The sequence below is a fragment of the Coturnix japonica genome, chromosome 12 (assembly GCF_054131305.1).
Source record: "Coturnix japonica strain WE chromosome 12, WE-NBRP24, whole genome shotgun sequence".
Classification (NCBI taxonomy): Eukaryota; Metazoa; Chordata; class Aves; order Galliformes; family Phasianidae; genus Coturnix; species Coturnix japonica.
Genome location: NC_140674.1, coordinates 22,027,996 through 22,053,042, shown reverse-complemented (window position 1 = coordinate 22,053,042; position 25,047 = coordinate 22,027,996). Strand labels below are relative to the sequence as shown.

Below are 25,047 nucleotides of genomic sequence, written 5' to 3'. Positions count from 1 at the left end.
CCTCACTGTAATTTGAACACGCTCATCTGCACAAAGACAGCCTGCAGTCCACCTTCTGCCAGCAGCTGGTAACATTACTCTCCAGCCAGACCCACCTACAACAAAATGTCACAAAACTACAACCCAACATCATGTATCAGACACAATTCTACAAGAAGAAATTGGGATAGCTGTATTTTGCAAGTCTGGATCCAGGAACCATGTTGTCACCCCCCCCCGCCCCCCCAAAGACTTCTCAAAAAAACAAACCAAGGAATGCAGTTCTCTTTTAGTGGTAAAATTAAACCATGCAAACATATTAGAAATAAACCATTCCACAAAACAGAAATCACTTTTCCTAATCCCTACACCTGCTCACATGCAGTGTAAGAAAAGGCGCATGTCTGACATTAGCAGACATAAGGTTCTAACACAGATAAAGAAGAAAAAGATTCTAATTACTGAGGCTTCATAAAAACATCATTTACTTAAGAGGACCACCCAGAAAAATCCAAGCTTATTGGAGAAACTTAGACCTGCAAATTTTAAGTTCACTCAGACACTTCCCTGATTCAGTGTTATTATGACACTACACAGGCAAAGGGACACAAACACCTCACTGTTAAACTCGAAACATTTCAGCAGATGGTCTTACATAATCACAGTGCTTAAATACAGAACATGAGACAAAATCATCACAGGAGTTGTCCATGAAAACCCAGAAACAAGCACAGAGTCCTGCGGTGTAATGCAGGGAGCCACAGGACCGACGTGCTGTTCCTCTATTTATGTTCCTACTGGCCCTGTGCAGCTCCCAGCCTCAGGCAGCACTATATGCACACCACATGCACTCCTCTACATCAGCCAGAAGTCTTTTTGGTGAGAAAGCCAAATTAATGAGGGGGAAATCCTCCCTAATCACAGTAAATAAGATATCATTAAAAAATCAATGGAATGCAAAGCAACAACAAAAGTACTGCCTGTGATTTAGAGCTTCCCAACTGTTATCAAATGGAAAGTGTTTTTCATTCACAAGGTGTCCAAAAATGAGAAGTACCTGTCTCATGAGAAGTACCTGAGAAGTACCAGCAGTGCGGGAAACAGAGGGAAGAAGAACACTTCCAAGGAAAACTACCTGAGTGTGGGTGAGAGGAAAACAACTGTAATGACCCATCCTCTGCTGGAGCAAGAACTGAAACTGAGGGCTCTGAACAGGCTGTGTGAGATGAAAGAACTCCCAGAGAGTGCCTGCTTTCAAAGATGAGCATTTCATACTTCAGATTCCTGACATGTTGTTCTGTGGGCAGGTTCCCTTCAGCAGTCCATTATTCCCTGTGTCTCAAAGTTCCTTCTTCATGCAGCAACGCCGTGATGTCTCTGTGTAAGAAATCAGTACCTTGCCCACAGGTAAATAAAGTCTGTACAAAGGAGAAGTCTCTAAAGAAAAATCCATTCCTAGAACAAAGACAACATGAACCCTGGGAGGAGAGCACCAGAAGAGGAGAGCAGAGGCCATTAACTAGCAAGCACTAGCCCTCAAGGAAGTACACACTGTTACTCCCATAGGTCTGATGTGGGCTTCTTGAAAGGTTTGAGCAGACCCTTACCCGATGTGTTAAAAATACATGGAAGAAAAATATTTTACTTCTCATTTTAAACACTAAATAATCACACACTCATAGCAGATTTCTAAAGAAGATTTCAGGCAGTAATAAATGTCGACAGCTGAGTTTCTGTTGCAATGAGCAGACAAACAGCAGAGATGTGAGGGGTTTGCTGCAAGGCCACTCACTGTGCTTCATGCTGCTCAGGTGGCTGCTCTTTGCCTGCCTGGAAGTAAAATCCTCCAAGCTGTGTCTGTCTCAAACAAACCTTCATATGAGGAAATGGGAGGTTTTCACAGAGCCACAGAATTGTAGGGGTTGGAAGGGACCTCCAGAGATCATTGAATCCAACCCCCCTGCCACAGCAGGTTCCCTACACCAGGTCGCACAGCTCAGCGTCCAGGCAGGTCTTGAATATCTCCAGAGGAGACTCCTCAACCGCCTGGCAGCCTGTTCCAGTGCTCCATCACACTGTGAGGCAGGACTCGCCGTAACCTCTCATTTGGATTCATTTAACGGCTGGGCCCTTCCAGAGATTTTATAACATCTCTGACAGTTGCCCCTTTTTCTGCCCTTGTGAAGATTCTCATTGGTCAGGCTTCAGGTCAATGTTGTGCTCAATGCACACAACCCCTGTGCAGCTCAAGGGAGAGAGCCCACACCTTCATTACCCAACTATCCAGTACGACAGGGGGTTCAAAGCCTTGTGTCTTATTCTTCCACGTGTCTGTCTCATTGTGCCATCTCACTGAATCCTCAGAATCAGCATTTTTAGTAACTAAAGGTACAAAGTCAAACGCACAAAACCAAACTGAACACAAGAGAATCAGTCTAGTTGTTGAAAAATGGCAAGGGACAAGAAAACCAAAGACATAAAATGCTTTATATTACTAGTCTGCTTTCCACATAAATTAGAAAATATGGATCACATTACCATTAGTTTATGCAGTGGCAGTCTACTTTGGGATGAAAAAGCCAAGGAAAATGTAACAGCAATCTCACCCTGTATTTGCTTTGCAGAAAATGTACTTATGAAATATACATGTGCTGAAATGTGACTAGGATGCACTTCATTTTGATTAAAATGCTGCTTCCTTTATGTTTACTGAGCTTCAAAAAACAGCCTGATTTGTACGCTTATAGTCTTGCTTAAAAAAAAAATAAGCATAAGATTCCATATATTTAACTTCAGTGCTACATGTGTGAAAACAGTAACTTTCTTCAGCCTACAGTTATTAGCCGGAGAGGTAAACAGGAGCTAACAGCCACAGAGAGCATGAAGCCAATGGGACAGATGAAGAATGAGCAAAACGGAGACAAGGAGCAGCACTAAGACTGTGTATGAAGAGCTTCGTGTTTGCAAAAATAGCACTTTTTCCCTCACATTTACGTATATGGTAGATTTGTTAGTGCCTTTTGCTCACAGCCTAGAAAAAATAAAGCTTATTCGGTGCATTGTGTTCTCAAACCTAGCTGCTTTCTGAAGCAGTTCTGGTAGGATTTTAAGGCAGCATACATCAGTGCCTCAAGGCCACTTAAGGCCTTTTAGGGCTAAAGTTATCACTTGCCCTGGAGCCCCTGGTAGTCCATCCTCTGCTATGTATGTCATGGCACCAAGTATAACTCAGGGAGACAACATTCAAGTCTGTATTTCTGTGACATTCTGTCCAGCTTCCCTTCATTCCCCCCACCTCAAACAAAAATCTCTGGACAGCAGCTCGGTACTGCTCACTGAGCACCTCCACCCTTCTGCAGTGGGCACCTGGGAGCACAGGCAGCCACTTTGGTGTTACATTGCCCTGCTCAATGAAAGCAAGTCTTTTCAGAACAGTCCATCCAAATCAACCATCACCTCACTCTTTTTCACTAGAAAACATCTGCCCATCCCAGTCTGACACTCCAAGTCAGCACCATATACCTGTGCTTGCCAATGCAGCCAATGGCTTTTTCAGCTACCTCCTAGTACAGAAGACTTTCCACAACTTTCTTAATTGAGTGCAAAGCCAGTTACTGCACTCACTGAAAATACTGTAAGTATTTTCAGTACAAACATGAAATGTTTGTATATTTCATGTACAAACATGAAATGGCTCCACATGCCCTGCAAAGCCCCCTGCAGACATGCACACACAAACATGCGCCATGGGCACTGCCAGCCATGTGTTCTTGTGTCTGCACACTTCTGCCTGCAGGCCCCATGGGTAACAGTGAGTAAATGTAAGGGTGCAAATGCTTTTGTTTAAACATGGCATCTTAGCACATCGCACAAGCATTCAGGAATTCAACCAGACAAAGCTGTAGGTTTGCAGCACGTTCTGCTGCAGCTCAGCACCTGTGAATAAGTCGCCCTCTGCTCCAATGCAGAGTATCACAAGAACAGTCTTCCAAGTTATACCGGCTGTATTGAACAAATTCCTTTCATTAGTAATTAGCCTACATTCTAACAATCCTTACTCTGCTAAGTAAGAGAAAGATGCAAGAATCTGGATTAAACAATGAGTGCTTTATGGACTAACCTGGCTTCTGTCAGAAACAACCTGCTCTTGGAGAGTTTGCTGTTTGCCACCCAGCATGTTAAAAACACATTTGTGTACGAAGTAATTGCAGCACTACCATTGCTAGGCCTGCATGATGCATCACGTCTGTAACAGCCCAGCAAAGAAGCACAACAGGTGGGGAAGAGGCAGCCTAGCTGAAATCATGAGAGCACACAGGCAACTGCAAGTTGTGCTGGTGAAGAAATCACATCAGGAAAGTTTTCAGTACTCCCAAATGAAAATGGACGGCATGAATAACAGCAAGGCTGCCCATAGTCTCCCGGCACACGGTGCCCAGCGCGCAGCACAGCTGTGAGGCAGCACCAGCCCTGCTGAGCTCGGGGCTCTCTGAGGGCCATCTGCTGAGCGTGCGTGGCCGTTCCTTTCCGCCTGGCAGAAATCCACATGTGGACACTGAGTTCTCAGCATAATTAGCTCTGCCAAGTCCCAAGGCTCCTCTGTTAGTCATACATCTACAAGGATAATGTGGTCTGAGTGCCTGTCACAGTACACAACGGCTCATCTCCAGCAAAACACGGATTCAGTCCTTGTTTTCCATTCTAAACTTGTGGTGCTTGGCATTCACTATGGATGGTACTGCTTCCACAAAGCCAGAGCAAAGATATACGTTCCCCACGCTCTCAGGTGATATTTACAAACAGCACTTCTGCAGAACCTCATTCGTCATTTCAATAATCATGATTAAATAACACAGGCAGTGGGCTAGCATGCAAATGGAGGAGATGACAGGTGTGATGAGGAGGAAAAAGAAATGCGTTACTGACAGCCAGGATCAGCCTGCTCTAGGATGTCATTTGGTATGCCAGCTAAGTACGCAGTGAGGAGCCCCGGGTAAGGATATGTATCAAGATCAGCATGGTATATAAAGCAAATTTCCATTGGCAATTTATTCCTTATTTCTCATACAGTGCCCATCACCAGCAGGGAATCTGTCCATTATGAATGTACCCAATACCCAGCATTCTGAAAGGCAGTAATTCGGACATTTGCTCAGGATGCCATTCACCATATTCTTGTTCCTGGTAAAGTTCATGTCCCATATTCATGTCCCTTCATTCAAATTCATTCAATGGAAATGGTGAGATCAGAAGTCTTTTGTGACACACATGCAGGTCTTCATATGAAACAAAAATTATAATCAATTCCTTTCCAGTACCAGCACCCTGCATTTGTTGTGCGAGCAAATTCAAACTGACATCAGTATTCCAGCATCAAATCACGAAGTAACCATACGTTTAATACCACTTAAATATGCACAGACTAATAAAGCTGTAGTAGGAGCACGTTACCAAACAATGTTTTTTAAACCAAGCTGAGACTGTTTGTAATGCTGCTTTCCCGACATTCTGAACCACATAAAAATGTGACATTAAAGCAAAAAATGTTAAAACCAGACGTAGGGTTCTGTTGGAGCAGCTACGACTCCTCACTGCTTGGCATGGCAAGCAACAGTACCTTGCCAAAATTCACTAGGAGGAACCACAATTTGATTTGCAGTATTTTAATTTGTTGTATCGACTTTAGCAAAAAATTCACCAGTGTGGAAAGTTAAATGCAAATCATACATTTGTATGTTGTAACATTACTCATTTACGTGACTAAGGAGTTTTGCAGCACTTTTTAAATTTCCTTTGCCAGACCCGACTCCACTGGACGCCTGCAATTCTCCCGTCTCCCTGGTCTTCCTGAACTCTCAGACGTAGCACTTTCTTTTAATGAATTCATTTTTCTGTTCATTATAAACTCTTTGTTTATTTCTAGCAACCTCTGATCTTCAAATAGCTCTGCCTGATGAAAGTCACTGTCCATGAGCGACTGGTAGTGCATCTTACATTCGAGAACATGAGGTGATGCAGTGTAATCACTGTAAGGGAACCTCAGATCCTTCCTTATGCTGAAAGTATCAGCACTCACACAGGGGAAAAGCACTCAGGAAAATGTGGCTTTAAGCACAGAAAGATAATGGATGATAATAGCCTTCTTACTCCCCTAGATCAAGTACTACACTGCCCAGAATGTCTGCCAAAAGTAAATGCATTTACTCTGTACTTCTTACGTACTCCCATTTTCAAGGATCCAATTATTTTTCCTGGAATGTGTTGCCTGTACCTGAATACAAAATATACAGCAAGTTCAAAATGAAGTGGTAAGAGCTGCTGTATTAAGAATTACTTTATATCTGATTATAGATGTTAAATATACAGCAACAAGGATGAGACCTGGGCTCCAAAGAACAAAAAGATGTCCCACATATTAGTCTACAACCTTACCTGAGACCTCAGGCTCTGGGCTCCTCCTTGCACACCAAGTACCATTTGCCACAAGACTCTGAAGCTTCACAGTCACCTGCAGAAAACTGTTGACCACCACCAAGAGATACTTGGAATCCCCTGTGAACATCTGCACTTTTTACTTATAGTTGTGGCAAGACATAGGGAGTACTCAGTGAAATGGACATCTTAACTTCCCTTTGCATATCAGTGTTAGGAATACAGAGGCTCCATGAAAGTCCTGGAACAGGCACAGCCCTGAAAGCACGTCGACCTGCACAGCCATCCCCTGCAGTCTGCAGCCACGTGTCATCTGGGTGCTCACTCACCGAAGGAAGAAGTTGTGGTTACAATTGTTTGATGATGTCCAGATGACGGGCTGTGCTGGCTGCCCTCCAATCTAATTATCTATTAAAAGGAAAAAAAAAAGTCATTTCCAACATTCATGGCTGCAAAGGAAAAAGGCTCGATTACGTAACCCAGAGTCAGACATTACAGTAAAATGATTTACCATCAGGAGAATGCCTAAAACAGTGGTCTGTATCAGACACACTGTTTAGCAGCATCTTGTTCTGAAAGACTGGTGTGCTGCACATTTATAGCAGATCTTTATTTATGCCTGTAATGCTCTTTATCTTCCACAGATATCCTTTGTACATGAAGCACATATACTGCTTGGTTAGAGCCACGGAACTTGAACTTCCTTCCTCGGTAGCACTTAACTACAGTCTCCACACTGAACATTAAAACTGGCAAACTTAATAATTGCATGTACCCTTGCAAGTAACTGACCAGCAGTTTCTCATACACTCACTCATCCGATAGATAATTTGTGATCTCAATCAGGATAACTAAACAAAAACTAAACCCAAGCAAGGTCTCAATTTCATAAAAGCAAAAACAAGGAACCAAGTGTGGTGAGCAAATGATGAACAGAAGAATCAAAAAGTGTGTTTCAACAGCAGCTGTGTTGCCTGCCAGGCGCAAACTGACCATACGCTCTGTGCGTCACTGATTAGCTCGTCTCACACTGTGCGCTTAAAGACAGAACAAAGAAAGAAAAGCAGTTGTTCAGACATACCACTAGTTACTAAATTTTCCCTGAAATCCAGTAGGAATCTGTAAAGTCTACTGGAGGCACAAAAGCATTCAGTAATTCCTTGAAAGTTCAAAAGCTGTTGTGTCTCATCCTTAATAAAATAAAAACAACAGAGTACACCAAAGAATAACAGTGAGTTATTCTCACTGAAGACAAATAAGGCAATTTCAGACCAGTTATTAAGGAATGGTGGACCACTGCTGTTTTCTGATCACTCCTCTTACAGGGCACTCCTGGTGGCCACCTCGAGCCAAGCAGAACAGTGAAGGACAGAGTGTTCCTCCAGCCTGGAAACCAACAGCTGGAGAATGCATCTACACACAGGCTAAGCACGAAAACAGGGTCTTCATTCTTTCATAGGAGAAATCAAAACAAAACAAAACCCTCAACAAGCAAAAAAGACATGGATGAAAGGCAAGGTGAGGGAAGTGTCAGAACTCGCTTTTTTAAGTATTACTTTTATCTAAAGGACAGTTCTCAGAAGAAGAGCATTTTGGACACTCCCAATGGCAGCCACTGCGCAGAGAGCTTTATGTGCATTCTCTTAAAATGTTCTTGAAAAGTTTCTTTTATCCTCCTGTCTGATTTTACTAACGTTATCAAGAGCTCTTGGCAAAAGAATAGCTAATATACTCCAAACCTATGTGCAGATTTACCACTTGCTCTTCTTTGAGACCCACCAGAGTAAGAAGAATTGGGAGGGATGAAAGTCACATCAGAAGCACAGGCCTACAGATGTTAAATCCTTGGAGAGCAACTGGGGATGAATATATCCATACAGAGCTGGGGGGAAAGCAAGGAATGCACTGATAGGCTGTAAAAATGGGAACGGGAACATGTTCTTCTTACAGATGAACTGTACAAATGATCTTGTTACACAGACAGGTTTGCATTTCTTCTTTCCCCAGACAAAACATCTTTAGAAGCTCATTGTTTCTAAAGGTAGGCAACTTGGAAATTATCTGTGAGTTTGATGGAGTTTAATCTGAAAAGCACTGCCCCAGATTCTGAGCCAGCATTAAATGGCTTCTTACAAACCAATTTCAGACCAGACACCACTTTGAAGTAATTTACCCATCTACTCAAACAAGCGTGCTACTGGCCCATCTCATCCAGCATAGCTGAGATGGAACGCTGCTTGGAAATGACAGCTTCCATGTGAAAAATGATGCCATAAGTTTTAATTTCAAGATTAAAACAGATGAAGTAAAAAGCAAAATCACTTCATTATTGGGGCACATAAATCACAGGTAAATAGACGAGAAAGTAAATCCAATCCTGAAGCTTTCCTGGCTATATTAAATGTTTCTGTTTCTCCAGCAACATGTTATGTGAGAAAGAGAATGGACAAGAGCTGGGAATTGCAATGTGCTCAGCATGCTGGAAGTTCACTTACACATGCCATGCCTGGCTGTTCCTCCTAGGCACAGGGATGTATGGAGAATGAGCCATGAGGAAGAGCTGGTGCTGGGGTCAAAGAAATTAATGCCAAGAGAAGTGAATCGTTTTGTTAATTCTCAGATCTTCTCCTCTGCAGATTAAAATCAAGGACGAGAGGACGGTGCTGAGAGCTGAAGAGATCTGTTCACTAGCACTAGCAACAGGGGGAAAATGCCCATCAGCTATGGTGACATTTCAGTGAAACCAGCTTAGCCCTGAGCTCGGACAGCAGCAGGAGACAGTAAGAATTGAACACTGCATAATACACACAGGTATCTGCTTTGTTTCAGCTACTGCCTTTGTTCTTCACAAAGCCCATTCTTTAATAAAAGAACACAACGAACACAATGAAAGCTCAGCTCATGCACTGTGCTGATGGTCTGCAAGTCAGGACTAATTCTGAGGTCTTTAGTCAGACTGAAGACCTCAAAAGAATTCAGGACTAAATTAAATTTTCAGCGAGGGCTCAGTAACTTCTGCGGCCTTCTGAGAACAGCCTCCGAGCAGCCTTCCCAGAACAAAGCAGCAATACAGGGCTAGTTTCTACACCAGGCACGTACCCAGAACTGCTATGGAGAATCTGCCGGAGTTATTTCAGGTTTGTGCCACTGCAAAATGCACCTGCGCTCCGGCCTATCTGCAGTGCAGCACAGTACTAAGACAGCGCCCAGAAGTACATGTGGCAGGACTGGTCCCTTTTTTGGCAGAACAGTCTAATGAAGTGCAAAATTAATGGATGACAGTAGCTCAAGTCCTATCACTGGAGTTCACGCTGCCCACTGGTTACTCAAAATAATTGCATCTCTAGGAATCATGGTTGATTTTCTGATGTAAAAATCCATGATAAACTTGAAAAGATGATGATTAAAGCATCTCAGAGGGTGATGTACAGCCTTTCCCAACCTGAAGTAACTGGCATCCTTCTCTTACCTCCTTTAATCTCAGTGCTGAGCTGTGCACTACTGGAGCCTGAGCAGGCTGCAGCTCACTGCCCATGCAAACCTTATTTTCTCAATTCCACTGAAATCATTATGAGTCATCAAATACATTGGGGATACCAAAATAATACACTGCAACAGGTACTCCATGTCCATTATTTAATATTTCTACTTATATAGTAATTCAAGGCCATAGAGGTCAAAATCAAGCTGCACTGTCCTGTAGGAACATTAAGGTGTCAGGCAGCAGACTGGGCTTCAAGGCCCACCACTGGAAACGACTTCATTCTTAGCAATCAGTAAATACAGAGTATCCCTGTGAATCAGCCATGTGCATATCAGCCTTACAACACATAACAAACCAATGGATGCTGGTGTGAACATCATACTGGTAGGGTCTGAGCTCTCTTCAATAAGTGAAGACTCATCAAATCACAAGCGTGCAAAAACTGAGCACACAAGAAATGAACATGCAATAGGTACTACTGCAAACACAACTCCCAGACAAATGTGCAAAAGCACTTTCTGCAAGTACATTCGTTAAGATTATGTCTGTAGTGCTGGGTGAGAGGTGAGGGGTTTGGACACTGGAATGAAGCCTCCAAAAACATCAGCTGGTACAAGCAAGGTGACACCTCAACATACTGAAAATGGTTCTTAGCAGGTCAAAGATATTACAAGTCGATGGTGCACCTCTAACAAAAGGAGAGGCAAGAAATAATCAGGGCTGGGATTGTGCCATCTCTGTCAATAATGCAGCTCTTCTGCATTTTTGATTGGAATGTATAGGGCTGTAAAATATCCTGCTTGGGAAATTACATCTCAGGAGATCTCATTCCAGCTCATCTTTTGTTTTTGTGTATGCAAAATTAACCCTCAAAAGATCAGAGGCACATCTGAATCTCCGGTATAAATACCCAAACCAATAGCTTTGAAACAACCCCAAGGCTCAGCACAGCACACGTGGACATGCACACACATGGGAAGCCCTCTCTCTCTGGCAACAACAGCTGCAGATATCACCATTACCGCCCCTGCTGTCCTGTGTTCTGGAAAGAAGAGGCAGGAAATGAGAGGAAAGTCATCTCATGGGGAGAGGCGAGCCGCGGATGACATGCAGTCAATCCCATGGTAACAGCGTATTTATATCACTCTTAATGGTCTTACATCTACAAATCGTTTGAACGGGATTACTACACAGTTTTAAGCAGGTGAAGTGGCTTTTCTTTTAACATCATTCTTGGAAAGATGTGAATCAGTAATTATCCTTCTAGAAGAGAATAACAATAATAGGGAAGGTTACTATTTTCATTTGTATGAAATAAATGCTTTACAGACAGACAAAAACAGCCTGAAGTAACGGGAGGATTTAACAGGCACTTCCCATGAATAGGATGTCAGGGTAGCAAGGATGAAGCAGCTTCAAGGACGCATTTTCAAACAATGTAAATACATGGAGATTCTGTCCAAAGACACGTGGAAATTCTGCATTTTGCATGCAATGAAAAGGTTTCATCAAGACAGTGTGCAAAACACTTAACCTTTCAGCTCTCTGCAGATGTATCAAAAAGGTTGACTCAACTCAATAATTACAATGACAACAAATAAACCCTAAAACCAGAAACTTTCCACAAGAGTCATTACCTGTTGTTGTTTTACTAAGGTAACAGCAGAGTATAAAGGTCAGAAATCCTGCATCACCCCTTTACTCCAAACATTCCCAGCCAGGATTATAGGGGTACAATTCTGCCATACTTCTCTTGTCTGTGCCATTCGTGGGGAGAAGTAGAATTTTGAGTGTAGCCTAAACAAATTCCTATCATCATTACAGATACTTTCTGAGCTTACTGACAACAAGCTTGTATTACCTTAAAACAAGTTTGCCAGTATAAATGAAAAGGAAACTTTTACTGCAATATTAGTGCAGTTTCTTGTCCAACATTCAGCTTCGCTTTCTGATCAGAGCAGCGACTCACTGTGCTGTGTGCCTGCTGTTTCATATGTGCTGTAATGCAGTCACAGGCAGATGATAAATACTGGTCCATATCAATATTGTGAGGACATTTAAGGGTAGCAAGACATTCAAGTGGGAAAACAAGAAACAAAAACCTAGTACAAGTGATGAAACAGCGTGAAAGGACAAGAGCCAACTCCTCTTCCAAATCAGAGAAAATGGCATATTTACTCTCAACAGCTGGAATTTACTAAACAAGTTACAAACAGAACAACAGACAGAACTGTACATAACACATCTACAGTAAAAATGAATGAACGCTTGTCTTCATCTTAAGGGCTAAAAGAGAAGACTGTGCCTGCTAGAAGAGCAAGGGCCCACCCTGCCCATTTAATCAGAGGCGTCTGCGTCAGCTCCATGTGCGTGTGTAACGGATTGACATCAGTGGGAAATTCACAGCTCCCCTGGCAGCAGCTGCCTTAAGATCTGCACGCTGTGAGGATACGGCTGCACAGCCACTCCTCCCATACTGCCAGCTTCTTCCCTTCAGCTCACTACGCAGCAAAAAGTAAACCAGAAACATCAAATGTTCCTTCCCATGCTAATAGCGATTTAGAAGATGTTTCAGTTATTTACTGTCCTCCGAGGAAAGAAAAAGTACAGAATGCCTTTATAAAAAACATGTTTTAAAAACCCCCAAAGAAATTTACAACCTTTATCTGATGGATAAAAAGCACCGAGCACCATAACCGTAATGGACAGCTTTTCCTTTCCTGTTCACAAGCTTTGTGACAGCGAACTGCAGCCTCTCCCTAAATGTACCCAGACACCAAACAGGGGAGGGGATGCTTTTACTTCTGCTGCAGTTTGTCCCCACTGTTCTATTATTTTTAGTAACAGGTCACTAGGACACTCCTGAACTCCAGTGTTTCCAGCTCCTTGCAATGCAACTCCTTTCAAGAGCAGAATATCAAAATCCCAGGAAAACACTTCTCAGAAGAGGAGCCCAGCACACATACACTGTCTATTTAATCAAAAGGAAAGGAGGAATCAGGACTCTAAACTCAGCTGTTTCTTTTGGGGTGCTCCTTAACCAAATACTCCTGCTCAGTAATGCAGTAACACCATTCAGAAAAGCACGACTCAAGAGAGTTCCCCAAGGTTTTGAAATCCTGGGCTTTGCAGAGCGCTGTTTATTGGCTGGCATTGGCCATTATGACCAATGAACAGTAGCCAGAATTTCTTTTCATGAAATCCATTCATTTGTTCACTGGTTTTATGGTTATACAAGCTTTATTTTCTGGGGGGGGAGGGAGAACCAAACCACAAACTATTACTATTGGTACAGCTTTGCAAGGCTGGGACAAAATTACTGCATGTGCTTTTTGATTCTACTCTGAGGACTGCTGACACCATCACCGTTCTGCCAGTGGGGGGCTGTCCTGAAAGCTCCCGCAGTGACCCTGATATATGAGAGGGATCCACAGAGCACAGCAGATCTCAAATACAAGAGAAATGTGACTCATGAAAGGGAAGGCGAAATGCTGAGAGCCCCCCTCGGGTCCCGCACTGTATCTGCACCCAGACCTGCCACACTTTGCTCACGCTGTAAACCACCCTCACTGCTCTCAGCATATGGAGCACAGTGTGACTGTGCCTGGGAATGCACTTCCCAGAAAGAGCACTGCTGCAGGGCTGGGAGCTGAGGCTCTGCAGCACGAGGACAGGGCGCTCTGAAAACAACCACAGCACTTCTCACAAAGCAGGCTCACATTTTGTAAGTGCCTACACAAAGAACTAAGCACAGCAGCCTCAATCTGTCACTTAGCTTTCACCTGCTAAGAGTTCAGAAGTTCATGAGCAGTTCATCAGCTGGTTCTGAACATAATTGTTCCAAGCATTATGGAAAAATTCAGGCCTTCGCAGCCAAAAGCCATCTTCTGGAAGCAGGCAAGTGTTATTCTCACTGAGAAAAACACAGCTACGGAGCCTTAAGCCAGATTTAAGGCAGTAAGAGTACAAGCTCCAACCTGAAAACACACACCTTGAGTGTCCGTGTTAGTAGGACAGCATTCCTTTTATGCAGGCGGAGCCAAACAGCTGTGGAACTGGCATTACGTTTGTGACTGTAAGACAAAAGGTAGAATTTCCTACATCAGCTGAGTGTTAACAGCTGCTCCCCTCTAGAATTTTTATTGGTCATATTTATGCCACTGTTCCCTCATTCTGGAATGAAACAATAAAATCAGCATCAACAGACAATGCACGAAAAGACACAACAGTTCCAAAATCAATACAAGCCAATGAGTAATGCAGCCACAGATCACCTGGCAGGCACTGAGATTAATATCTCATCCATACTAATTGAATTTCCACTAATAAATTGTAAAGAGAAATAAAGCAACATCAATATATCAGAACACAATATTATTAACTAAGGGCATTAAATTGTGTGATCAGGTTTCGGCCTTTTTGCTTCTGGTGAGACCTCACAAGTGAGAGGATGGACATTCACTGCCCGCTTCTTGCAGGGTGAAATCCCAGCTTTCCTGACAGTCACACATCACCTTCACACAGACTGTGCAGGGATATGAAAGCGTCCTTTCTTCTTGTAAAATCAGGCCATAATGTACAGGACACTGCCTCATCTTCCTGCATTTGACCTAGATATACATGCATATATACAACTATTAACCCAGTCGAGTCTCTTACAGGAAGCTAAGTGCAAGCTTCTCCCCAGCATTGCTGCAACATTACTTAGCTCAACTTAACCCATTTATTCAGTTAACAAGAATAAGCTACAAAATCCTACTGTGCAGAATTCTGTATCTTCTGAATACAGCATTAGAAGCTAAGGGCCATCTGAAGGAATAGTACATAAATTCAAGCCCTTGAGTTTGACTGGAACAACATGCACTGCGTGTTCCAAAGTCCAGCTACAAAGAAGTGAGCAAGCAGCGTCCCCCAGCGTTCAGAGTGCAAAACCATGGAGCAGATCAGCCACAGCAGCACAAGCAGCAGCTTCGAAATGAGGATACACCACTCCCTGTATTGTAGTGATCTGCACTGAATTCAAACTTAAAACAGGGTGACAAGGACAGCAAATGGCACATTCTATTTCGCTTTTGCTTCCTTCGGTCATGATAACTCAAGTTCAGTTTTCTTGAACAGCCTCAGCAGCTTCGCTCTATTTCTACCTCCTTAAATATACAATAACATCCCTAAAAGCAGAGGGAGAGCATCAAAACAGCTTCTGCAGTGAAAGTTCAGCCACAGGAATCAAGGAATCCAATCTCCACAGAGAGCTTCTCGGGACACATACTAATGCCAGAAAATGGCTTTCAGACTTGCTATCTTGCAATACTAATGCACAGAGCAATCAATTAGAATGTGTCCTGTCAAGAGAAAAAACACTGCTAAAAAACTTCAGAGCCAAGACACCTGAAGCCAAAGAAAGGGCTCCTCTCAGGAACACTGTGAGCTTCTTGAACTGTAACAGAACTTGAGAGAGGCAATGGCTTTTAACCTTTAAATTAACTGAATAAGGAAATGCAAAAGAGCAAAAGTAAGGATTATATATATATATTTAATATTCCTAGTTGGGGCACATTAATTTTCCAAGTGCAGATTTCCAACTGACCCATCACCTGACGTCCCGATCACAGCCCCATCTCTCCAGTTAAAAATACCCCTTCCCATGACACAGCTTGAAACAACTGCCTGAAGTCATGTGAATGAGAGACAGAGCATGCAAGTATTCATCATGAAATCATACCATCATTTGTGTATCTGTGCATTTGGAAAAGAAAAAGCTGACTATTTAATGTAAAGTGCTATGACTTCTATTAAAAAGCAATCACTGACAGTGAATTAGAGTGGGGGAAAGTGAAGCAAATAGCAAAGAAAAAGAAAAAAAAAAAAGCTGTAACAAAAACTGGAAGAGTCATGTATGAGTTTATGTATTCCTTACAAGTCTTGAAAAACTCAGGGTTAAAATTTATCGTGCAAATTACTTTTTAAGCTTCAAAGATGTTTTTTTTACAAATGCCCCTTAAATGTCAACATTAATGGCCTTTTAAAAATAATTACATCTTCTGCATAAGGTGAAAGAGATCTTATAAAAGATCCAGCCGCTGTCCCATGACTGTTACTGTTAATCACAACCACACTCTTCATGTGCATGGAGTTAAGCACACCACAAAATCACGCTGCTTTGCTGGATCCAAGCACAACACCCAGCACCTTCCAGCATAAAGTCCCCAAAGGTTTTGCAGTTCTCAGAGTACAGACCAGGCTCTGCATCTCATGGAAAAAGAGGAATGGGAATTATAGGCAGTTTTCACCTCAGCAACAAACCAAAGGAGCAAAGTAGTGAAATGCTGCAGGGGACTTCTGCAGTGAGAAGGACTAAAACAAGGGGATCACAAAAACATCAGAAAACACACAAAAGGCATGAAGACATTCACCCTAATGCTAATACATTCGAAGTTCTACTCTAAGCTATTCTTCAAATACCACAAGCACTGTAGTGTTGTGCTGATCAACCACAGTGTGAGCTCTTCAGTTCGGCAAGCTGTGTAAGCAAGACACCCACACAAGTTACTGTATCTCTGAATGAGCTATAAGCATGTCTGTACAACGGACAGCATAACATAAAAGTTACCGTTATTCACTGCGTTGGCTTTAAAGAGATGGAAATTATGACCGTTTCTCATCACTAGAGGGAGCTACTTTCACATATTAATACGCTACTACCCAAAGGCGAACCCTGAAACAAAAACGGGACCATCTTTGCATAAATTGCAGTCACACAGTCTGCTGCACCGGGTCCAGCCCAGCTGCCGTTAACCCGCAGGCCCAACACAAGGTTGACACTCACTGATTTTGAAGAGTTTAGGAAGGCAAAAATAGGTTCTTTTCGTCTCCGTTCTGCTAGTTTAGTTTAGCAGCGAGCAATGTAACGTGCTTGTCTGCCCTTCCCTGTCAAGCAGAGATTCTTCTAATACTTGCTGTGCTCAGATGCTACAGGGAACAGTATATGGTGACAAAAAACAAGAAAGAAATTGGCTAATTATTCATAGCTCACTACATTAAACTACACCTTCCTCATTATTTTCTGAATCTGAGCTTATACTTCCGTGTCACATTTTCCCTTCTCACACACACAAAACATACTTAAACCCACATCCCCTCCATCTCTATTACAGCAGGAAGTCCAGGAAGCTGAGGGTGGATCAGTTTTTTTCCACAGGCAGCAATGAAACGTCTCCATCACAGCACACTGCAACAAACAAAACAGACACAATGAAACTGCAGCAAGACTGTCAGCTGCTGCTTTATTAATGGTGTTTTAAAAGGGTGCAGTTCCCCTGCCCGGCAAGATGCTGCTGTGACCTCCAAACATAATTGAGATGCATTGCAAAAGCCAGAACAACTACATTCACTGTGACACCTGCAGCCCAAGGCCTGGCTCCAGCTGTGGGCTGCCCCTGAGGTCAGGGCCCACTCCACAGCGTGCACGCAGTATGTGCACTGATGTGCTGATGACATTCAGAAATACACCAAACTCTCACCCCTGTACTTCAGTTTCCAAAGCAACAAAACCAAACCTTAGACAAGGTTGGTATGTGGCAACTGACCTATTTCCTCTAAGCCTCCTTACACAAAGCTGGGCTGCAGCAAAACCATTCAACACGGAGTGGGAAGATTAGGGACCACCTCTAAGGCTTTTTTAGGTGCTGAGGAATCTTAACAGCAGCCATGGTTTCACTTCACTGTAACAGGGATGGGTAACCAAAAGATGCAGTGCCTATGTTCTTCCTTCCAGTAACTTCATCAGTTAAAATATGACTCTCAACTTGTTCTCTACATGCACAGATAAGCAGATCATTTATTTGGGTTCTGGCTCACCAAAGGAAATAGAAAGAAAAAAAAAAGAAAAAAAGAAAAAAAGTCTGGATTACTTCCTATCCCGTCCCTTAGAAGAGCTTATTTTGCTTCACAGAAGCTTAGTGTGACATACTTACCTAGATTACAAACACCTTGAGTCAAGAAACACGCTTTCTTTTACCTTATTTATAGATCAGACCAGCTCTGTCCATGGCTGCACAGCATGGTGCTGTGTTGCTCTGCTGGAGAACCTACTAACTCCTGTTTGTGTCACAACATGCGAGTCCAGAAGCACAGCGAGACTCATTGTGGTTCTTGGCCCCTCTGTACTGAGACCAGTGAACCACTCCATGTCCCCCTAATTCTACCAATGGAACAGAAACTTCAGGGATCTGAGGGGTTCAGATATTTTTCCTCAGTACTGATACCGCTATCGAGTTGGCTTGGGAGGGTTTGCAGGGCTGTGAGTGGAGAATTTGGCTGAAAGCATTTTCTTTTGTTTCATTGTGGCATTTGTACTGCTCACCCCACAGCAAGAGCAGAACAAAACCAGTATGTGAAGTCAGTTCTTCAAAAATCATCTCTGTCAAATCAGAGATGTCTGTATTGTGCAAGTTCTGAAGGCATTTGGAGTTGTTTAGCAATACAAAAAGCTGTTTGTTTTAATACACTCCCTTTTGTTTAATGAGAATGTCAAAGATCTCCCCAAAGGCTCTAACAAAGGAAAGCAGCTTCTCATCGCCTTTAGAGCTCTGCTGGAGATTTGAGATGCCTCAAAGCAGGTCTCAAGAGTCCTCTCCAGGACATCTCCTTGTGCCTCTGTTCCAGAGCACAGCTGAAGGAATTTCTAGGTGGACAGCCTCATCCTGGGATCCCAGGTGAGACACTGTTCTGTGGCACAGTCAGACATGCACAAGGACTGAACCAAAGGCTGTAAAGTACCAGAAATTTGTTCAAAAACTTTTCCTCTGTGTTTTTTGTTTCTGTGTGTTTTCATTCTTTTGTTATGAGAAGATGGGAGAAATGATTTCCCGGGCCTTTCCTCAGCAACATACTGATCCCTGGCTGATGGAGCCTCCTACTCATGGCACAACATCTGCTACTTTTCTTTCTTTCCTTCTTCCTTTCCTTTCCTTTCCTTTCCTTTCCTTTCCTTTCCTTTCCTTTCCTTTCCTTTCCTTTAAGAAGCTTTCCATGCTTCAGGCACAAGCCTGAGCTGAATTTCTCATGATAATGACAAGTATAGGGAATAAGAGCTTTTACACACACCTTCACCCAGTTGTGGACTATAAAGAAACCCCTCTGAGGGTAGAATCAACTGATTGGGTTTATCCCAGGATGGAATAGGAGTCACAGTTCCTTCTCTTATAACATTCAACTTTTTTACGTTGGACTTGTTGGAGACAGCAAGTAACAAATGTCGAGCACTGTAAGGTGGAATGATACAAAGATGGTAACAAATATTCAGAATGTTAGTTATAGGGAAAAACTTACCAATATGGATGCCTTCACTGGGAAATGCTGATACAATCTCCATCATGGACCAGTCTCCAAGAGCTACTGCCTTAGTGGTGGTCAGCCCTTAAATGAGGAATAGAGGAGATGGAGTCAAGCTCCACCCCTTCTGGGAGCACAGCTAAATTACTCTCACCTGTGCTCCCACAGCTGACCTAACACTTGCCTCAGCTGATTAAGCAAAGGTTCAGGCTGTGATCACCAATTTCCCATACAAGCATATAATGATAACAGCAAAGAAATGCTGCCTAAAATCAGACCATTTCTGGCTTGCCTGGCCTTGAATTTTTGCTTGATGATGGAGTCAGGTGTGAGATGTTTGATCTACCAACTTGACTGCTGTCAAAATATTTAACAGCTGTTTGCCTGAAGTCACCTCCCTTTCCTCACCAGAGGGGACATGCTGTCACATTAACATTCTTCCTAACTAAAGTGTCAGTTGCAAACTGCAAAGCTAAGACACGGTTGCATGTGAACTTTAAGGGTAGTTGGAATATTCTGCCTCTCAACATCACCTTGAAGAGAGCAGAGCTTTTCCCAACTTTTCCATGACTGCACACAGTAACTGCTGACAATCACCTCACCTCCATATGCTCACTGATGAACACCAGCTGTAGTTCATGCTGGCCATTACACTTCTGCCTGCTGAGCAGCCTTTGTGCTCGAGGAGATTTCAGACTGCCATCAGTGAGAGGACTTCTTCTCACACCAGTAAATAGAATTAAACATGTTTTTGTTCAAGAAGAAATCTGGATATTCCTACACTCTGTTTGTCATGACGGCCACTGTTAGGTCCTGTATTCCATAGCCATCGACACTTTCTTAGGATGTCAGAAAGGATTTAGCACAAACAGCAATAAAAGACAGTGGGCTAAATGAGGAGGCAAAGACACTCCTCTATTTAAAACATCCCTGACTTCTAGAAAGATGAAGTATTTGCCACTGCAATTCAGTCAGCATTTTTCTTGTCTAATATCAACTTCATGAGCTTACACAGGCTTTCTTAATGGTTCTGTTTGTCAAGTTTAGAGAGAAAACTTAGGGTCTCTCATCATCCACATTTAGGCCACTGTGTTGCTTTTTTTACACTGTTATGGAAATGAGTAATTGTTTCAAATAAAACTGCTGGAAATTTCCGCATGTGCTTTAACTTAACCATCAAAGAATTGCTTAAACACTGACAAGGATGTGAAGAGACAGAAAAAGGTGATAAAGATTCTGCATCTTTGGTTTGAGATGATACACTAAACTAGATTACTAAATGAAGTCTAATTTAAATACCAAATGCATGAAATACTCTAAGAGAATCAAGGTTATTATGTACGTGTGCTCTATCAGAAATACGTAACACCCCTGCAGATTCCAAGTTAATACTTCCTCCCTTATCTGCAGTGACGAATGCATGCTCCATATGCCACCTGAATTCTTTGTAGACCATCAGTAGTCCACAGGCATTTTGGGGAGGCCTGCAGTGTTTCTTTTGAAGTACTTGTTGGGTTTTCTGTACAAAAGGTGATCTCTAAGAGCTTTCAAGAGTTTTCTCATAATTTAAGCTCCCCCTGCTTGCTTGCCCCAAGTCCTTTCCCTTGTTTGTTTCTCAGCTAGGATTTCATTATGTTAAAATTTGCAGTTGCAGGAAGGGTAGCACTGCACAGAACAGCATCACTACATACAGACAGGAGCAGCTGGAGCTGAGAGCAGCAACAGGAGGACTCGGTGATAACAAGCATAAAATCCTGGAAGAAGAAATAAATAGCACAGATGGAATGTATGGGAGACGATGCTGCACACACAGAATTTCATGCAGGAGGGAGCTTGTTTTCCTCCTTCTCTTTAATTCATTGCAACTTAACACTGTACTGCCACAAAACGAGGGGAAAAGATAAAAAAACAGGGAAGTGATACTTATGGAAAGAAATATGTATACAAAATCCATTCCCACTCTCAGAGCAAGTGAGGCTGTAGTGCAAAGACTGCAGACAGCTCACGATCAGCATGGCCACGCTCTTTGTAGTGCATCTACCTTACACAGGCGGTCCTGCAAAGAACAGCTCTGGTGCATTTCCACATGGAAATCAATTCAGACACAAGGAGTACATGTCCAGAAGACTGGCTGCTCTTCACCTCCCCCTTCATCTTACAGTGTATAATAAATATATCCCCGCTCTTTCCTCATGGCACACTTGGGGTCTCTTCAGGAGCAAATACATTCACCTCTGCCAAATGCAGCAAAAAGCAAAAGAAATTCTAAAAGCTGCTGAACTGAATCAAGTTATTGTGAAAGTTACACAATGTAAGTTTCATAAGAACTACTTTTATCTGTAACACTGATTCAAACAGTGACTCTCTTGCATATTCTCCAGCATTTCACCCACACAAAGGTCCACGTTGCTGCCAACTGCCTCAAAAAAAGAAGAAAAAATCAAACATTGTCCGAATGGTAGTGAAAAACCTCTCCTTATTCCCTCCAATGGTCCCAGCTACTGCGGGGCTGCACAAACAGATCCTTAAATTGTCCACAATCTTTTGGAGATGAATGAAGGTAAAACTCGCAGAAAGAGCAAACAGGGTTACAAATACTGACAGGTTTCTTCATTTATATAGAGATTACAACGGCACTGAACATCGACATGTATATAAGAGAATATGAAGTAAGTAGGAGTCAGCAAATGGGAGTGAGGAAGTGGAAAAAAGGTGAACTTAGACAAGGAGCACTGCTGAAGAGACTGCTTTGAGATCAGAGGGGAGGAATGATGAGTAGTGGCTGCAATGGAAAATGAGTGAAGAGACAGAAGTGCACCTTGTCACCAACCATGTCAAATTAGATATCTTATGTCATGGTCTGGCTGCACAGATGATAACACACTCACAGGGGTTCAGGTAGATCTCTGCTTCCTAACTGCTGCTGCCTCCCTAGTGGGTCTTCCAGAACTAAATCCTAACATTGCTAAGTGACAAGAGAGGAAGCAGAGTTGGTTGTTTTGTGCGGATGGGAAGATGCCCAGCTGGTCCGATCCCACCACTGCCACTGGGGGCTTTCTGATGCTCCAGCAGGATGGTTTCCTTTGCTTTCTTACACCAGTTCCCAGTGCCAGTTTGGGTACTCACAGGAGATTCCAGCAACCACCTGGCATTATAATCCCTCTTATCCATAGACATTTTCTGTACTTCCTGAAAATAAGGTTCCATTCTATTTTCGACATCTTCCAAGCCAGATTTTTACATATCTTTTCTCTGAGTTTCAACCCACAGCATGTGAGATAAAACATACCATCAGCTCAGTGATCAGGATTCCCTTAAATACACTCAGACTGTTTCCTGGTGTCTCAAGAGTGACATGGGCTTGTACAATGTGGTTTGAGCAGAACACATCCCTAGCAGCAGTGTGCGGACACGTTATATCTTGAGTAATCTTTATGACAGACTATCACTCATTCATTTCTCACCAAATTCTGTGGGAGTCTGACTGAATCAGAAATGAGTAAGGACCCAACAGAAACTACAGGCCCTGATTCATTGATAATGAAATTTCTGGAGACCTGAAATGCAGAAGTGGTGTCTCTGAGTTCATTTCCTAAGCGCAAAACCACACAAACGTTAATGTGTTCAGTGGGAGTTCCTATGACTGAGTTAGGTCTACTCATCTTCCAGTAACCAAGTAAAAAACTGCACTGCCTGCTGTGACTTTAAAACAGTAACATCAGCTCTGTAGGTACAGTATCTCCAATTTCAGTGTGAACTGCAAAGCCACCTGAGAACTCTGACATTCTGCCTAGATCTTAGCTGTTCTCTGTGCTCGCCATACCAAGCTCTAAACTGTATCCACTTTTGCTTGAGTGAGTTGGAATCACATGAATACTCTCCATTACATTTCTCTCAATCTCCTTTTTGATAGTTCTGGAAGATCTGTTTGAAAACAACATCTCTATTGGCACGCTACAAGAAATAGCTTTGTTTCCATAACTCTGTCTTTCAAGACTGTATGCAATACTCACTTGTCTGAGGAAAATGTCTTCAGGTTCTAAATATCTTTCTCAGCCAGGAATTCCTTCTGACTGCCATTGCCCTGTAAACCTGAAGGAATACCAATTAGCATGTTGTAACTTTAAATACGCAGCTTCCATCTGCAACAACTTTAACGAGCATCCATAATTCTACATTACAGCTCTTCCACTACTGGCTAGCAAAGCTTCCCACCTGAGAGGAAGAGACAGGTTCAATAGATGAGGAAACTGCATCTCAAAATGACACCGAGGTCAACACAGCGGTGTGCAAACTGGATGCAGCACCTCTAAAGCAATGGGGAAAATTTCTAAGGGGGAGTAATTTGGGACACCTGGATATGCATTTCTGTACAAGTGATAGGGAAGACAAGAAAGAATTGTTAGAAATCTCTCCAGCCTTGATCCACTTGCGAGCCATTTGGTTATCTAAGGTTATTTTCCAATAGGGAATAGGAGCAGAGCTTGTCAACATCACTTCATTTTGAACTGACAATTTACAAAGGAAGGAAAAAAACATTGATGATAACTGTTTTCTGCTCTCTCATGGTTTGATCCGCTTCAAACAGGGTCAGACGTGAGTCCAGATAACCTCAGCCACAGCCAAGCCTGCACCACCAGCTGATCATGTCTTGCAGGGTTTGTTGGTGGTATTTCACCTAAGTACACCAAGGTCTATCCCACCTACAAATACATACAAACTCACACTCTAACATGCTCTTTTGAGTCCCCTTCAGACAGTGACTTAAAAGGAAATCCTCTGGTTTACTGTTACACAGACAAGGTCAGAGATACACCATGTACTTCTTTCTGCACCTGGCAGCTTCGCAGGAACGAGAGCCAAGAAACGAGTGCAGACAGCTCTAGCAGCAGCTATCCACACTGTGAATGTCTCTGCACAGGGGTCCAAGTTGGAAGGCATCTCAAGCTGCAATCTGACCCATTTATGTGTGGTCCGAGTGAGTACTGTCTTTGATTAAATATTACACGCTGCTGCAAACTACTTCTACTGCAAACAGACATTCCTTCAAGAATGTGTACATATGTGGGAGCTGGAGTGTAGGAGAACGTACATGGATTTGAAAACAGGATGACTTGACTTTATTTTTAATTACAGTTCATCACTACCTGCCTGAAATCACTGCCCTTTTAACAGCTGTTTCAAGACCCAGATGAAAGATAGCTGGCAATTTCAGGGCAGCCAATGTTGACAATGCTAAATGCCAGTGTTACAGGCATGATCCTCGCTGACAGATTCAGTGGATGCTCGAGAATTTTGTGTGTGGAAGTAAAGGCTACTCAATTTTTACTCAAATACTAGAGAAATGAAATGCAGCTGATTTTGATGTTAGCCTGATCAAGCAAAGCATGAATAACAGCTAAAAAAGGACGGAAGGTCTGGGAACACAGATTGCATTGCACAGTACCACAGTTCAAACAGAGACATGGTGACTGAATTATGAAATACTCACCAGAGATGTCCACTTTGTAAGCAGAGTTCTAGTCTCCTATGCCGCAATATCAGTCTTTCACTAGCATCAAATTCACTCCACTGCTTGCTAGAAGAAAAAAAGAAGTACAACTTTGGGAATAATAAATTTTGCAGTGAGCTCTGCTAATGGGAGCTCTTCTCCATCAGCTCTTCTTTTAAATGTTTCTAATAATGGGATACATGTGCACATCTGCTAAGTTACAGAGGTAATTTGCACCCACTTAGAACTCTACTTGGAGAGGAATAAAAATAGCTTGGTAACAGGAAATCTGGCTCATTCCTTAAATTGGTGTTTGGAAATGGAACTA

At 42.7% G+C, this 25,047-nt stretch overlaps 1 protein-coding gene across 2 annotated transcripts in view; it reads right to left on the bottom strand.

Annotated features, from left to right (window-relative positions):
• GPR149 (G protein-coupled receptor 149) overlaps positions 1-24,808 on the bottom strand; it is a 53,079-nt gene extending 28,271 nt beyond the window's left edge. Inside the window, exons 1-3 of one of the 2 annotated variants that reach the window (XM_085513720.1) lie at positions 24,720-24,808; positions 23,242-23,320; positions 6,741-6,819 (exon numbers count right to left, since the gene is read on the bottom strand). The gene's annotated coding sequence lies outside the window, so the exon portion shown is untranslated. Of the gene's footprint in view, positions 1-6,740; positions 6,820-19,225; positions 19,297-23,241; positions 23,321-24,719 lie in introns of those variants that run through there. The other variant, XM_032446454.2, reaches the window with a different exon arrangement.
• Between the last annotated feature and the right edge of the window lie 239 nt (positions 24,809-25,047).